The sequence below is a fragment of the Panthera leo genome, chromosome C2, assembly GCF_018350215.1.
Source record: "Panthera leo isolate Ple1 chromosome C2, P.leo_Ple1_pat1.1, whole genome shotgun sequence".
Taxonomy (NCBI): domain Eukaryota; kingdom Metazoa; phylum Chordata; class Mammalia; order Carnivora; family Felidae; genus Panthera; species Panthera leo.
Window position 1 is genome coordinate 88174224 of NC_056687.1, and position 13144 is coordinate 88187367.

Consider the following 13144-nt stretch of genomic DNA (forward strand, 5'->3'; position numbering starts at 1 on the left):
TTGAACCAGGAATTGTGTGCTATTTGTATAAGAAATGTTGAACAAAACTATCTCTCCTCTTTCCCCAAGGAAACAGTAGAAATTATGTAGCAATGTGAGAAATATAAAGAACATTCTCCCCTCTCTGGTTGCATTTAATTCAGTTCCATTCAATATACTCTTTAACTGGGTTGATATAGCTAATGGAAAAGTGGTGTGTGAAGAGGGATCCAGACTTATAGATGGTGGTTCCTTAGCATTAACTTGACATAAAGGATTGTACTTGTTCAAAATTCAATAAAAACATTTCATAATAATACAATTAATAATTTGTAAGTAAACTGCTTGCTAGGAAGTACATTCTGTGATGGAGTTTTGTGTGGTGTGTATGCATGTGTGTGTTGTATCCATTCAGGGGACATCATTTCTTCTACCCAAATTGTGTGCACACGTGTGTGTGTGTGTGTGTGTGTGTGTGTGTATTTCTATGTTTTTTTCTCTATATAAAGACCTGATGACTTATTATCTCACAGGTGTGCACATAGGTGGTAATACATGAGTACACGAGTAATATGATAGGCTGTATTCAGGCATATGCTACTCTAAAGAAGGGCCAGGACCTTAGCAAGATGAGCTTTCCTCTAGCTGAATGTCTGGTTTTGAATTCCATCTCCACCACTAATGTTCTATCTGACCTGATAAATTATCTTCCTGAGTTCACTTTCTTGACTGTAAAGTGAGAGATTTTTAATTTTCCAAGTATCCACCTTGTAGAGTTTGGGACACATTTCAAATAATATAGCTGAAAGAGATTTGTAAATAAGAGTGCTATACATGTGCTTTTATTAATTAAGGTTGGGGTGGGGAGCTTCTTGTGTGATAAGACAGCATTACGTTCCCAAAGGCAGAGACCATGATGGCCCTACTGGGGAATCAAAAGTTGATGTCCTGTGGGTACTTGTCCTGGAAGCCAGAGGGAGAAGAGCTTCTCCCTATTGAAAATTTCCCCTTCCATTTACTTCCATACTTACATAGTGAATGCAATAGTGATAGCAGAAACACTACCAGAAATAGGAAGCTTCCTTAAAAAGTCCTCAAGGTCACTCATTAGTATCTTATCACATGGAATAAGATTTTTAAAATGTGTTGATTTTAACACATCTTAATTGAAGCATGCTACACTTCTTTTGTGTGTGAGTCATCGGAAATCTTGCACTGACCTCTAAAAGCAGACACATACAAGGATATGAAAAGTGATGTTTCAAGTAGAAGGAAATGTCATTATGATGTTTTCTTTTTCTTTATGTAAATATGGTTATTCTGTAGAAGAAGTACTTCCCACCTTGTCAGAATGGGGCTCTGTGAGTTTTCATGTAAGAGAGTAGATTAGTAAACTGGAACTCAAAGTGACATTGATAATATTAATATAGATGGCATTTATTAGAGTGTGTGTGGAAAAAGTAGCTTTACATATGCATTAAGTGATTCATTATTTTTTTTTTAAATTTTAACCTTTGTTTATTTTTGAGATAGAGAGAGACAGAGCAGGAGTGGGGTGAGGGGTGGCGAGAGAGAGGGAGATGCTGAATCTAAAGCAGGCTCCAGACTCTGAGCTGTTAGCCCAGAGCACAACATGGGGTTTGAACCTATGAACCGTAAGATCATGACCTGAGCTGAAGTTGGATGCTCAACTAACTGAGCCACCCAGGTGCCCCATGCATTAAATGATTTTAAAAGAAACTTCCATTTGGATGAATTTACTTCTCTCAAATATAGGTATGTTAGATTGAGAAATATTTGCATTTATTAGAGTTGAAGATTTGCTATTTTTACTATGTACAAGTTGAATGTTTTACTTTTTCTCAAAATATGTGAAAGAAGAGTTCCCATCATGACTGAGTGCAGGTGGCCGAGGAACTTGGATATGATCAGGGATACAAGATGGGTTCATTGATCTATAGGGACCAGGCCTGGGAAGCACTGAATGAACAGATGGTCATGAGGAATCTTTTCACATGAGGCGACAGACAAAACTGTAGTTGCATTCCAGAGGGGATGTCACATGCCAGAGAGATCTGTCTATGGGTTCAGAGGCAAGACACTAAACATGTTGCTGAGGGCACCCTTAACAATTTTGTCAAATGGTCCCTAGTCAGCTGTCTTCATAGAACTGGGTACACATCAGTGATGTTTACTCAGGGGCATCTTATATTTCAGCTAAATGAGGATGAGGTCTAGGAGAGGGGCTATAATGCTTCCGGGTGAAGTCCTCTCTGGGGAAAAATATGTACAAAATGAGAAATAATAGCACAAGAGGAGAAATGGGGGACATTAGATAATTTTTCCCTGAGCCAGCAGTTACCCCTTCCTTCTTTCTAGAAGACCAAATTATAATAATGAAGCTCATAGCCAAATTTGCTTTGGGGCTATAGAGTATAAACACCATGGAAAGATAGGTCCTCACTCCCCATAATGTGCAGATCTAGGATTTGTACAACATCACATTGTCCTCACTCTTATACGTAAATGGATAGATTCGTACATTAGGAGTTTAATAGAACATGAATATCCTCTGAGAGAAAGTCCTAGTTTCTTAAATGAGGTAGCTTTGGGTTAATGCTATTTGTGGTGTGCTACGGACTCAGAAAAGTCACACCAACCTTTCAAAAGTGACAATATTTAGAATATATAAGATGAGGGTAGATAAATAACAGCTTCTGTAATCAACAGATTTTTTGGGGGGGATCAAGTTAGCTATGTATAAAAATCTCCGTACATAGAAAATACAATCGTGATATAGTATTATTTAGGTGAATTTGAATTGCTGTGCCACCACGCCCCACTAAATTAGAATCTAAAAGTGCATCTCCCTTAAGCTTCTAATTAATTTCCATAATTTATTCTATCTATAACACATTCTAAAACAGGTAGGATCTGTCTCATCCAATTTCCTCAAAGCCTTAAATGTTCTATGTAAAAATAAAAACTATTCTTCTAGGTTCCCCTGGGTTTACCTTTCAATCTTCATACTCTTTGTGTATTCAGGCAGTTTGATTAAGTCACCTGTGAGATTGACACCAGGGGTAGTTAAATCCAGTTTCTCTCTGCTCCACACAAACTGGTAGATATTGCCGCACCTAGCCAAGTGTGTAGGAATTTCAGGTGGTTTTCCTTTCCTTGAGTAGTCATGGCTCACTCACATGCTTCTTTGTGTCTTCTGGGATTAGAAACATATATCAATGTCTATCTAAATTAGATGAGCATGCCTGGTAGAATGTGCTGCAATGCTATGTGCTGCAACCCTGAGTGTCTGACATGTGACCTAGTAGACCATATGGAGCCAGTGGACATGGAAGAAAGTATAGGCAGTAATAACTTGGCCAGCTTGGGTTGAATATTTACTGTGTATAAGGCACTGTTCTTCCCACAGCAGATCTTATCAGCACCAATAAGAAGCTCAGGTGGTAGGTAGTGCTATGATTTCTATTTTACAACTGAGAAATAGGAGGCTAGTTGATTTCAATGATTTTTTGTATGGCCAAGTTGCAAGGTGGGTATAGAACATCAATCATCTGGCTGCAGATCCATGTACTTAACCATCACCTATTTCAACTCTTTGTCCCTGGCCTTTAGACATTTAAATGTTTGATCCATTTTTCTAATAGCATCTCTTCTTAATATGCCTGTTTCACCTAATCCCTCAGAGAAAAGAAATCCAACCATTAAGACACTGGCTGTCTACCATTTCCTGGTATAAATAGCCCACTAGAGCATTACCAAAAGCAAAGTAAAACAAAGCTAAACAAAACAAAAAATGAGACTGGACATTTTTAACCATGAACTGATCAAAGCAGATGCATTCTGTTTTTTAATATATATTTTTTTATCCTGAAGTTTCTTTTTCCAAAAGAATCTTCAGGAAGAGAGGTAAAGATACACAATTTTAAACAAACAGAACAGTAAGGCATAAAGTTTTCTAGGCAGAAAGAATATTTTTAGGAAAACATTTTCTGTTTAATACATTAAATTCAGTTTGGATTCTGATGAATTATATCCAACATAATTTGCAATTAAGACACTTGAAAGTAATTAGCTATAATAATCATTGAGTATGAAGCAGTATAACATAATATTGCATATCATGGACTCCAGAGTCAGGAAACGCAGATTCACATCCTAGATTTGTCACTGTTTTGTGGCCTTGGACAATTCACTTAACCTGTCTAAGCCCTTTTTTATTCCTCAGTATAATGAAAATAATTATATATCTGCTTCAAAAGTTTGTAAAGTTCTAAGCTCAGTTCCTGTATTATATAGTAAGCAACCAGTAAGTAACCCATTATTATATAAGTCTGTGATGCTTGGGGTATATTTAGAGTAATGTTCAGGCATGAGTATTATAGTCATGTAGATATTAGTTGTTGCCATGAGTTTAGGTTTATTTCTTCAGGAGTTATTCATAAAGTAAAAACACAGGGGTGAGAATGAACCATTTAGGGTGGAAAAATGAGGAGGAAATAGGCTGTGAGGAAGATTAAGGGATGGCTGGAGAAATAGAAAATTAGGCAAGAGGGAGTGTATTAGGGTATTGAAGAACCAAATATATATGAGGGTATTTATTATAGGAATTTATTATAGGCTCATGTGATTCTGGAGGCCAGAAAGTCTCATAATCTGCCCTCTGCAAGCTGAAGAACCCAGGAAAGCTGGTGGTGTCATTCAATCTGAGCTCAAAGACCTGAGAAACTGGGGAGCCAATATCATGCTTCCGATTCCAAAGGCCCAAGAATCTCAGGGATGATGGTGTAAATATGGGTTTGAGTCTGAAGGCTTGAAAATTAGAAATGCTGATGTCCAAGACCAGGATGAGACAAGCCAAAAGAACAAATTAGCCCTTCCTCTGCCTTTTTGTTCTATTCAGGCCCTCAGTCCTCAGTGGATTGGATGATGCCTGCCCTGGTGGATGAGGATGATCCTCTTTACTTAATCTGATTCAGAAGCCAATCTCATCTGGAAACACCCTGATAGGCACACCCGGAAATCATGTTTTACCAGCTATCCCTTAGCCCAGTCAAGTTGACACACAAAATTAACCTTCCTGAGTCCACCCCTTATCAACTTGGCACCCACATAGGTCACCTTAAACCATACTTAATCTCCAAATAAAGATAATTAACAAGGTCATAATTCTTCCTAACACGAGAAAACTATCCTGCATACAACTGAAAATGCACTAATCCTTTCCTCAGAAAGGAGGTCAAGTCCATTAGTGGTGTTTACTCTTCTCCTGATATTCCATAACTTAAATACTTTGATGTAGAATTAACAATACTTAAATACTGATATAATATCAATACATCTTATGTTACATCATAAACAAAACAAAGACTGCTTTTATATATATCATATATAAATATGTGTTTGTGTGATGTATTCAGAACAAAATAAGGAAGAAACATTAATGGCAACTATAGTTCTCAATTCTGTAACTGGTCAGATAGTCTTAGCTGGTGTTTTAACAACCTTTTTCTACCATCCATTCTGTCTGTATTCCCTTTGTCTTTAGCAAGCACCTTAACTAGTCACAGTTTTTCACCTGACAGGGTGATTCATATCTTAATTCATGAAGGGTCTGAATCATTAGTAGTCTTGCCTGGATTGAGTTATTGTAGGTTCTATTGACCTTAATCACAGGGCATGGTAATAACAAGAGATGGCCTGTATTCCAGACATACTCTTCTCTATTTCCATCGTGGAGTAGTAGTTCAATTTCTCCTGGGTAGTCAGGATCAGTCTCCCCAGACAACACCACAGTTACCTTCTTTGCCATTGATCCAAAGCCCAGACTGGCTAGGTGGCAGTTCAGTAGAATCATTGTGTCCCTTGGTAGAACTATTACTTCCTCTGGAACTGACATCTGTACACCAGCAGAACATAAAGCAACAAACACAGGAAACAAAAATTTCACTGATTGGTTACCAGAGGTAATGGTGAATGGTGCCATTTCCATTTCTACTTCTTGATTCCTGGACCCCTGAATCCTGGCTATTGGAGAATCCACACCACATATTGGATGCTGATTCAAAGTATAAAGAGCCTCTGGAGAACCTTTCTCCAGCTCTGCAAGGAACTGCCATCTAGCTGGCCCTATAACTGAGTCTTCAAAAGGTCATTTCACTATTCTATCAAGTCAACTGTTTCAGGGTGATGGAGAGCATAGTAAGACCAGTGAATTCCATGATCATGGTCCCATTTGCCTCACTTCTTTTACTGTGAAGTGAGTTCCTTGATCAGAAGCAGTGCTGTGTGGAATACTTAAAAGAAAATGAGTTTCACCCACCAAAGGAATTGCAGTCACCTAGTCAGGTGAGGAAAAATATGCCCATTGACTTTGACAATTATATATTTCATGGGCAATTTACAACTTTATAGTAGGTAGAAGTGACCTTCCAAGTGTGAATGACAAGTGTGCCACTTAAGAGGGAAAAAGGTTGGTAGCTAAAGGAATCAAAGAAAGGGTTTTCTGTTGTTGCTCTAAGTTGTTTTTGTTCTTCAGGTAAAAAAAGGCATGTGCTGAATGCCAAAGGGCCAGTACTGGTAAGAGAATGGTTTAAAATATAAATGAGAAGGTGAGTCACAATCCCTTGAAGGGAATGAAGGGCTAGGACACAGAGCCCAGGTTCTTCATGCATGCATTCCTTCATCGTTATTCTACCAGTACAGCATTTACTTCTTGTCAGGCACCAAAACAAGTACAGGAGACATTGTGGCAAACCAGATGTATAAATCGTGATTCTCTTCTTTATGAAGTTTTCACTTTACAGTTTGGATTTTATTCAAAGTCCAAGGAGAAGAAGTCATCGAAGGAATTTAAGCAGATAAATTGTCTGATTTGTTACATAGCATCGTTGCAGTAATGGCTCATCAATATGTAAGGAACAGAGTAACATGTTAAAATCATCCACAGGAAAGTAATCGGAAACACTCTAAAATGGTTCTGGGTAGCTCATGGTCTAGTAAGGTGAGAATATGGGTTCTTTGCTCTAGCTCTTTCATCTGCCTGGGACCTCTTTGCCCATAGTGTTTGCAAGACTGGCTCCTTATTGTGATTCATTTAGCAGCTTAAACTTCATTCTGTCAGAGAAGCCTTTCTTAATTCCTCAATCTAAAATAGCTACCAAGTTGCTCTCTATCACCCAATCTCAGCTCTTTGTATAGCTTTATCTAGCTTTATGTCACAATATAAAGATGTTTATGTATAGATACTTACTTATATTTTATTGATTCTCTTTCTCTATTGGAATCTAAATGTCATGAGAGCAAGTGCTATTGTGTGAATTTCACAACTGTGTTCCTGCATCTGGAATAGAGCTTGGTACATTAAGCAGGTGCCTAATGAATGGATTTTATGAATAAATACATAAAAGCATAATATTAATATAACGTAGCTGCTGAAACAGAAACATGCACCAAACACTGTGTAATACAGAATAAGAAAAACTGCAGACTAAGTATCATTTGTATATCAATAGACAAGGAACCCAGGGGACTTTCTATTTTAAAGTAGGGATGTAAGCAATTAATAACTCACCACACTTCTAATAAATAATAGAGGTGGGATTTGAACTCAAGTTGAAGTGGGTTCAAAATCGACACATTTTACACCCCGCCATACTGCCTTTCCTTTCTCCCATGTGTGAAAACAGGGTGGTTTTTATTAATTTCTTATACACAAAAGGAATATGTTTCTCTAGTTATTAATATAGAAGACAATTTAACATGATCAGCTGAGGAATGAGACAGACCTAGTTTGAAGCCTGACTCAGCTGTCTACGAACTGTGTGACTTAATCTCTCTGGCCTTTCATTTCTTCACAGTCATTGTAAGGATTAAATGAGATGATACATATTAAGTGTTATGATACATATCAAGTATGTATACTTGTGTATTAAGTATGATGGTACATATCAAGACTATTAGAATAAGTGTTGGCTATTTTTATTCTAATAGTCTCATTAACATGGGCATTATTGTTATGACTCACTTGAAAGAAAAGCTGCCACTCAAGAAAAGAAACTAGGCTGTTTCTAGATTCTTCTGTCATTGTTACAGAAAGCTTGGAACTTGGAGGCAGCAGCATGTGAAAATTGCTTGATCTTAAAGACCTAGGTTGGCATCGTATCACAACCCTTGTCACTTGCACCAAGGATGTCAGTGATGAAGTCTGAGTGAGATGCTCCGGCTAAGTATGACAGGGATCAAGAAGAGGGAAAGAACTCTGTGAACCAGAGCCGAGTCCTTCTAGGCTGGGCCCAGCGGAAGCAGAGGCCTGGGAAAGGTGGAAATATATAAATTCTGTTCACAGTGTGCTAAGTAGGGAGGCTTGGGTAGAGCAGTGGGATCCTGAGTGGGGGGCTGATGTTAGAGAGGACATTATCTTGTCAGAAACAAAACGTGTCTGTTATCACTTTACCTGCTTTGAAGAGTTTTCTTTCTAGGAAAGTAGTGTCACTCTGTAATCAGGAATTAAATCTGATATTTTTCTTAGTTCTGTTTAAATGTATTTTGGAAAAATGCCACTTAAAACAAATTAGCCTCCTCCTCCTCAACAAAGTGTTCTGTTAACATCCCAAAGTGATCCTGCTGTACCTTTCCCGTGCTTGTTTTAATGAGCTCTTTTTATCTTTTAAATCCTATAGACCTTCCCTAAAACCATCTGAAAGCCTTCAATTTGTTGCATTCTTACCCAAGAATCTTGCCTCCAATACCTATGTGTCAGGAAACATGCATAACTATGTTCAGTCCGTTATCATTTGTAATCACAAAAGATAGGAAATAACCTTAATGTCCATAAGTAAAGACATTAAGATAAATTGTGGTACAGTTACAGAATAGAAAACTACTCAATAGTAAAATAAAGCTAAATCTACGTGATTTAAAAAAGTGTTAAAGTTTAGAAAGCAAGGTATCAAGTCATGTCTAGAGTATGATAGCATTTGTATAAATTTGAAAATTCCCACAAAACAATAATCTATGCTATTTATGGAGATATAAATAAAAGCATTAAAACATGGATTAGGAAGATAGAGATCAAATTCATGGGAATGGTTGTGTCTGGGAAGGGGATGTGGCAACTGGGATTGGGGAAGGCCTCCAGGAGGGCTCAGTGTTAACCAAAATATTTTATTTCTTTTGTAAAATAAATTAAGTAAAAAAAAAAAAAAGACAAAATATGAGCATTTACAGGGTGCCTGGATGGCTCAGTGAGTTAAGCATCCAACTTGAGCTCAGGTCATGATCTCATAGTTTGTGGGTTTGAGCCCTGCATTGGGCTCTGTGCTGATGGCTTGGATTCTGTGTCTCCCTCTCTCTCTTCCCCTCCCCCACTCACACACTGTCTCTCTCTCTCTCTGTCTCAAAAATAAGTAAACATTAAAAAAATATGAGCATTTACTCATTCAGTGAGGGTTTACATGTACATTGTTATCTTTTTCTCTGTAGTTTTCTGTATTTTTTCCATCCTATCAAGAATAAAAGTTAAAGATAAAAATGATCATTAAGGAATAGATTAGAATGTAAAATCTCACACTTTCTACCTTCTAAGACCACTTTTGTTATTCTCCGTCCCTCATCAATGGACTTTATAGTCTGAAAGATTTTGTTTGACAAGTTGTATTTATTTAGCATAATTCATATCCTCACTTAAGAAACAAATGTAAAAGCTAGGGCACCTGGGTGATTCAGTCAGTTAAGTGTCCTACTTTGGCTCAGGTCACAATCTCATGGTTTGTGAGTTTGAGCCCTGCTTTGGCTCACTCCTGTCAATGCAGAACCTCCTTCGGATCCTCTGTCCCCCTCTTTCTCTGCCCCTCCTCCTCTTTCAAAAATGTAAATGCCAATACGAGCTTATCTTGAAATAAACATTCGTAGAGGCACATGACATGGTGATGGTCATTTTGCCCAGATTTGTACTTGCGTGAATGTTGTGAGGTTATTGATGAAGGGGCTGGTAGGGGGGGCTGGGTGACTGCCCGGCTCCTCCTCTCCAGGCCACCCTGCTGCTCCCTGCTCTTCATTAGCCAGCTGATGAATCTTGTAAAGGGATTACACACTTCATTTTGTCACAAAACCATCTATACTCAAGGTTAATGTTATAATCCTGACTATGCTTTGCAATGAAGTTTAGAATTATTGGGGGATGTGTGGGAATTTATGCTGATAGCTATAATCAAGTGTTCAAAAATTAAGGATATCTAAGGCAGTATCTTTAGTTATAATGTACATCATGTCAGGAGATATTATATAATGTAATATATCCACAGTTTGGAAGAATCACCTTGGGAATGCCACAGGTATAATATAACTCCAACCAAAGCAAAGAAACCTGACATTTTAGTTAGCCTATATAATCTCATTTGGGGCAAATACCTGATTACTATTTTAATTTTTGAAATATTTAAAGCAACTTGAAGATTTTTATTAATATCTTTTAGAGCCCCCAAGTAGCGAGGGATTTCACACTGGGGACAACTACTCTCATAGGGATCCACTTAATGTTTTTTGAATCAATGAAACAATTTCCTTTTATCTCTAAATAAGCCCAATAGCTTCACAAGTGTGACTATTTCTTTATTTAGTCTGAATTTAGGAGTACGATGGAAAAACATTAAATCACAAAAAGACACATTCTGGCATGAGAAAATGGTGTATAGGGCACATGAAGATGTGCCATTTATGGGAAAGAAAGACTGAGTCTGGGGTTGAAAATCCATTAGTATGATGAGGTCTGAATTTGGGGTAAGTATCGAAATCACCATAGTAAAACTAAAAACGTAGACCAAGAAAGCTGAGGCAATAGTTTCTCGCAGAAATTCTAAACTGAAGAAAGGAAACCATTCCTCTTTGCAAGTCACTGTAGCCTATCCATTATCCCTACCTCTGGTGAATACTTGGCAATGCTTGGGATGCCTACCAGTAATGCTGGCTGACAGGCGAACACATTCATGCTAGAGCTGAGATACTGTGCCAGATTTCAGAGGTAATTTTAGGTCACCAGATCCAAGCCAAATATCCACACTTGAGAAAGACTGCCTAATGCACTAGGAGAGAGAATGGGGGAAGGGGACCCCTACGCCTCCAAACTCTATCGGGGCTCCTCCAACAGTTATTACTTCAGTTAGATTTCTTTGCATGGCTCCAGAAGGCTGGAGTGAAAATCTGCTTGCTAATGACAACTCATTTAGTTGAATGACAGCTGTTTGATGCTCACAGGGAATGAAGCGAGCATTGCCTGGTGCATGCTATACCCTCTTTTAACAGCTTTGCTGCCAGAGGATCTTTACTACTATGGCACTAGAATTAAATGGGAGCTTTTAATGAAGGGAAATCTCACACTACCAAACAATAGCCTAAAAAAAGTATGAAAGAGAAGAAAACTCTGAGAAATAATACAGTGTTTTACTCTGGTCTACTAGCTGAATCGATTGCTACACCATTCAAATCTATGGGGTACTGATGCAATAGGGTTTGGGACCACAGATATATCAACATAAATCCTTGTTTGCATTCATTTAAGAATTCATAGTACTGCTTGTCATAGGAAATAGGGGTCTTTTAGGCTGCCCATCTGTATGCAGACATGCTCTTACATACAATAGCGTTTGTACAATTTAGAATTTAGGTAGCAGTAAGTCTGGATTCTGAACAGCTTTATGTAAAACTTTAAGAAAATTGCCAAAAATGGGTTCTATAATACGATCTTGACTACCATATTCGATTGATTTTCTTTGATGAGATTTTGTAGTCTGCTTTGATATACTGTTTCTTGAACCCATCATAACAGAACTGGAGATGAAGTACAGTGACTACCGACATTGCTGCTGCTCTGCTCAGCTCATCAAAGTGATTTGATCTGCACACAGAACTCCGTTTTGTTTGGCTGCTTGAGAGATAACTATTACAAGACTTTTACAAAACGTTAAAAATTGTTATTCAAATTTTATATTTCAGGGAAGAGTGATTTCTTCAGGAATTTACATTTGGTGAAGAAAATGTTGCTTCTCTTTTAGACCTCAGATTCCTTTTTGTAGCAATGCACAGTTGGCTACATGAGCATAAACAAATGTGAAACCACATACTGAGAGACGCTACATTAAGAAAGTGAAATAAATTCAATGCAATGTCAGGAAATATCATTCTCTGTCACTCTCTGAAGGAAAGGGTAATATGTTTCTTTGTGCCAGACTCCTCTTGGCATTAAAAAGACCTAGAATACATCTTTGTGCTATTCATTATTTTTCTTCCTCTGAGCCCTCATTCATAAACCTGAGACAGTTAGGTATGTTTACTGCCTTACATTGCCTCATTCTTACTTATTCTAGGACACAGAATTTTTTAAAATGCTTAAAACCAGTGATTTGATGTGGTCCCTTACTAACAATTTAGCAGTTTCCTTTTTGGGAAACATCAAAGAAATCTTCCTGCTTTCCATGTCCTGCTTGGAAAACTTTACTGTATTAAATCCTTTATCAAGAATGAAGACCTGAGGGGCACCTGACTGACTTGGTCAGAGAAGCATGCAACTCTTGTTCTCAGGGTCATGAGTTTGAGTCCCACGTTGGATGTAAAGATTACTTAAATAAACAAAACTTAAAAAAAAAAAATGAAGACCTCGAAGGAACCAAGTAGGCAGAGTATCATTCACTATGGTATTCCTTAAAGAAAGATAACTCACCCTTGATCTCCTGTCAGAAAGGGATTTGACTCTTTGCTCAAGGTGAAAACTATCCTGTTACCTCTGTTTTATAATGCTTCTTAGAAGACCATGGGGGCTCTAGCACATCCTTCTGTACTCCAATTACATGGGCATATAATGAGGATAAGTATGTAAAGATCACTCTGCTGGCTCCCTGTTGCCACAAGGTTGTCCCGCTTCTTTTTTTCCACACAAATTATGTGTATATATATGGGCTTGAACTGTGTGGGTCCACTTATATCCTGCCTTTTTACAGTTACAGTACTGTAAATGTATTTTCTCTTCTTTAGATTTTCTTAACATTTTCTTTTCTCTAGCTTACTTTATCGTCAGGATACAGTATATAATACATATAAGATACAGAATATGTGTTAATTGACTATGTTATCAGTAAGGCTTCTGGTCAACAGT

The 13144-nt window shown here is 37.8% G+C and overlaps 1 pseudogene; it reads right to left on the bottom strand.

Annotated features, from left to right (window-relative positions):
* The window catches only part of LOC122229300, a 44331-nt pseudogene extending 33347 nt beyond the window's left edge, over positions 1-10984 (bottom strand).
* Positions 10985-13144: the final 2160 nt, after the last annotated feature.